The sequence below is a fragment of the Cynara cardunculus genome (genome assembly GCF_001531365.2).
Source record: "Cynara cardunculus var. scolymus isolate 2C chromosome LG 15, CcrdV1, whole genome shotgun sequence".
Lineage (NCBI taxonomy): Eukaryota > Viridiplantae > Streptophyta > Magnoliopsida > Asterales > Asteraceae > Cynara > Cynara cardunculus.
The window spans coordinates 12,466,512-12,471,616 of record NC_037542.1 but is presented as its reverse complement, the minus strand read 5'-3'; the positions used below and the strand labels follow the sequence as shown (position 1 = coordinate 12,471,616).

Sequence of the window (5,105 nt, the reverse complement as noted above, 5' to 3'; positions counted from 1 at the left end):
ACGCCGACGATGGTTGTACTGCTGCTGCTTTGCCATAGATGAAGGCAATTTGTATGGTGATGGTCAAAAGGAGGTCCAAAAGTCAGCTGCATAAGGTACCACCATTAAAGCACACCGTACAACCTTCAACAAAACCATAACCAGTTTCGACCTGTAAATATTGAATATTACGGTTTTAGTTTGTTTTACTAATAAATATTTCCATGTGATAACTTAATACAAAATGAATATTACGTATCAAAAATATACATTTTACCCCGTAAAAACAAGAAAATGATCAAGAGTCTTATCCGGTAAATGAAGGCGACGATTCTTACCACAGTAAGTGTTTATCAGATAAATTGTTGCATACGATACCATTTTGATGGACTAAAATCTTACCCGGTAAGTCAACGATAATGTTTAATTTTACCGGATAACACTTACATGGTAAATATTTGGTAAACGGCCCCTAAATATTAATGTAAACAAAAATAATTTCGAAGTTAAACTTAATTTTGAATATTTAACCGTCAATATTATGAATTTAAAGTTAAAGAGAGAGGAATTTATTACGTTGTTTAAATTACAGAATTCTTATTTTTTAAATAGAACAAAATAAAAAAACCGAATCGTCACTTGTTGATTCATACAACTAATTTACGTTTTATGTAACTGAAAAAGCACCGCATCAGCTTTAATATGAGACCGTTACTCATTTTTGGTTTCAAATGTAGCTCGTATCTAAGTTTGTGTAAACTCCCGCCAGTCAAGTTATAACATAGTATAGACTAGAAGAGTACTCGTGCAATGCAGCGAGACACATCTCGATTTTAATGTTCTATTTTATTAGTTGTCTCTGTCGATGTTATAATAGCATTTTATGTGTTTTTAAGAAAGCAATAATGATTTTATTTCTAAATAAAATATAAATTTGAAAATATCATAAAATTTGAAAAAAAATATGTATCAATGTTAATATCAAAATCAACTATTTAAAAGTTCTCAATTTTTATGTAATTTTTTTATATTTAAATTTAATAACGAAATAATTTATTTTTGGTTTAATAATATAACATTTTATAAAGATAATAATTAAGTATTCTGTTAGAACTCAATGATTATCCTAATTATATTTTAGATTTTTTATATTTAAAATGAGATGTTTATCYTRTATTTGATTATGTTTATCTRCAGTTAGTTACACRAATTCARATATRRAGCTTTAATAAGTTGTACTTACGCACAATCTACTTGCAATCTTGAGTTTTAAGTAATATGCATTAATAAACAATACTTTACGCATAAAAAAGTGGGTTTTAAGAGTTTTTATCAAATACTTTATAATATAATATAGATAAAGCATTTGACAAAAACTCTTAAAAACCATTTTTTATGTATGAAGTACTGTTTATTGATGCATATTACTTAAAATTTAAGATTACAAGTAATTTTACGTAGATACAACTTATTAAAGCTCAATTTTTAAATTCATGTAACTAACTGCTGATAAACATAATCACATACAGGATAAACATCCATTTTAAATATAGAAAATCAAAAATATAATTAAGATAATTATTGAGTTCTAACAGAATGTTTAAGTATTATTTTTATAAAAACTTATATTATTAAACCAAAAATAATTTACTTTGTTATTAAATCTAAAATAAATTATAATAAAAAATTGAAATAAAGAAGTTACATATAAAATACGATAACTATTAAATAGTTAATTTAATTTGGTACTATTATCAATTTATTTTTTTACAAATTTTTATGCTATCATTAAATTTATATTTTAATTCAAAAATAAAAACATTACTGTTTTCTCAAAACCTCATACAATCGTATTATATCAATAGAGACAAAAAATAAAAAACTAAACACTAAAATCGAGATTTATCTCGCTGCATTACACGAGTACCCTTCTAGTATACCTTAACGCAAGTAAAAGTAGCGAAAATTCTAATTAACATAAATAAAAACATTACTGCTTTCTTTTGAATTCAGATATTTCTTCATTCTCTTTATTTTTTTTCATCTATTTTAGATGAGAGTTTAGCATAACTATTGGAACAAATTTTTCCCAAACATCTGTAATTTCTAAAACAACATTATTGTTAAAGATGCTTTGTTATCTATAAATTTGATCAAAAACATATTCTAAAAAGTACGGTGTAAAAGCAAGTGAACAGATTCTTTCAAAAAAAAGTCAGAGATTGATAATTAAAATTATTAAGAAATGTAATGCCAAATCTCATTTTGACATTTTCTCCGTCAACTCATTTCGGTCCGACACCAATTCTTACGGTATCCATCACCAAATTTGATTTTTGTTGGTACAAATAAACTCATACACCCTCCTCATTTATGATGGGGTTTGAACTCCTGACCTCTTAAAAGGCTAAAGACTACGATACTGCTAGGTCAAATGCTATTTAATAACCAGATCTGATGTTATGCTACTCTTTTACACAACATGCCACATATTTCTCTTCAAGATGAATATTTATCATGAATTACACATTCATAATAATTATGGAAGTGGTATTCATCATGAAATGCATATTGATGGTGAATAAGACATCCATATTGCTTACGAACATGTCGCGTGACGCATAATGGGCAGTTTCTCAGGTTCGTAATCAATTTTAAAGATCTACCATACATATACAACGAAGGATCGCATGAGAAAGAAAATTATGATGAGAAATGTAAGAAGAGATCTAAACTTTTGGCTACTTTTAATCTCATGTCCACCCATTAATTACGTTTTAGAAAAATAATTGATATCGTGCATCTCGATGCACCTCATTAGTGTTGGTGTTCAATTATAATTGATCTGAGTGTGAAGATCTCTTCTTACGCTTCTCTTCATCACTTAGTCTTCTCACCGAAACCAACGCATATATATATACTAGTTGTGTACCCGCGCAATGCGGCGGGAGCCATAAATTTTAACGATTATTAAGTTCCACTGGTTTTATAAGATAAGATTTAACGATAATATATGTTACACTTGATCTTTACATATTAATACAATTTGAATAAATAAGAGTTATGGTTCCAATTACAGACTATCGATGAAAAATATTGTATGACAGTTTGAAATCCAATATATTTAAAATCCAACATATTTAAACGACTCCACAAATGTGTTCGATTTAAACCAAGAGTAAAAAACCAAGAAACTTGAGTTTTAAGATAAACACTCAAAACCAATAAAGAAAAATAAAATTTGACAGATCATAAACCATGAAAAGACCAAAAAAGATGGGTTTTAGGAATGAAATTTCAACTGCTTACCCTCTTTCTTGTCCAGAAACTCAGTTAAGGTTGAATTAATATATATATATATATATATATATATTTCAAAAAAAAAAACCAAGAACATATTAATTCAGAACATATCATACAGTGCAATTTAGACAGCCTAACCCCAAAATATATATTATATATATAAATAAATAACTATAGAAGTATAAATCGTAAATATTAAAAATATTTTTTCATAGTATATATAATATATAATAATATAATTAAGTCAAAAACTATTCAATATTGGACTCATTTCGAAGGTATTAACGAGACGATTATAATGATGTAACTTGTTAAAAAAATGTATTTTAAACATGTTTTAATTGATGTACGATTATGTATATTAATTTGATAAAGGTTTAAAATGAAATATTTAAAAGTAAAAGACGTAAAGTAAATTAATTAACTAATTATAAGATTATAAAGTGTAAATTTAAAATTATAATTTAAAAAAAATCGGGTTGTGAGAGGGTGAGTGTATGTGAGGGGGTGAGTATATGTGAGTAGAGGAGGGGATGAAAAAGTGATATAAAGGGTATCTTGGTCATTTAGTATTGTAAGACTTTAAGACTTTTGTTAAATTTGCTTTATAAGATAGTATATATATATATATATATATATATAGAGAGAGAGAGAGAGAGAAAGGTCTAATCAAATAAAAACAAAATAGTTTGTGGTAACTGTAAGGTCCAATATTAATCAATCATTTTAGATAATTAATGTTACTTACTAAAATAAAACAAATGGTAAATTAGTAAATTTTACAACTTATAAAATCCTAAATGTTAAATCTTTTTGGAATTTGAAACTCCAAATAAATTTGGCCGGTCGTTTCTTCGTCCTCCCTTAGTACCCTCTTCCAAAAAGTCCACATGCTCCATCGATCTCAACCATTCTTGCTGCCAATCTCCACCATTCTCGTCGCCTGATCCTGACCATTCTCGCCGCCGATCCCGACCATCTCCGTCTCAACCACATTGATAGTGAACGGAGAGCCACACAAATCTGGCTTATACCATAAACTCTGTAGCATCTCAACTAGTTCGATGGCTTCTTCCAATCGAGAAAAACAACCCAGATCGGTTTTGGTTATTCATATCCGCACAAATCTGGTTTCTGCACACCCAAATGGGTTTCAGTTTCTGGTTTTTGCACAGATCTCGTTTTAGATCGGCGACGTAACCATATCTTGCCGGAGATGTAACACAGATATCGACAAAGATGTAACCATATATCATTGGAGATGTAACGCCGGAGATGTAAGGTTTTTGGATGCAACCTAGATATCGTTGGAGATGTAACGTCGGGTGTAATACAATGGTATCACAGTTGTATTCATCAACTAGATCTAGTATCATAATGTATATCAGAGTGTGTTTTTGTTGTTATACGAAGTGTATGACAATGTATTTTTGTTGTTTTACGTAGTGTAACACAATGTATCAAGTACTGTGTTTTTTCATTATTTTATGAAGGGTATTATAATGTGCATCATGTGTTTAATGTAATAAGGTTCGCAAGAATAAGGTTCACTAGAAAGATGACAGATAAAAATTTTAAAATACCTAAAATACCTTTTAATTAAGTCAAATTATCAAAATTATTGGTTTTCTAATTTAATCATTGATTTGAGGTTGAGATTGGATCTCACAGTTATCACAAACTAACAGTTTTCTCTTGAATGACCTCATATATATATATATATATATATATAAAGTATTAATCATAATTAATAAACTATATTCATATTCCATAAATATTCAAATCATAATAAATGAACTCCGATCATTTCTATAAATATCTCA

General features: G+C 28.0%; 1 protein-coding gene across 1 annotated transcript in view; it reads right to left on the bottom strand.

Moving 5' to 3' along the window:
* Nucleotides 1–4,329: 4,329 nt before the first annotated feature.
* Nucleotides 4,330–5,105, bottom strand: part of LOC112527237 (ENHANCER OF AG-4 protein 2) — a 20,595-nt gene continuing 19,819 nt past the window's right edge. The window contains exon 15 of the transcript XR_003070742.1: nucleotides 4,330–4,416. The gene's annotated coding sequence lies outside the window, so the exon portion shown is untranslated. The remainder of the gene's footprint in view (nucleotides 4,417–5,105) is intronic.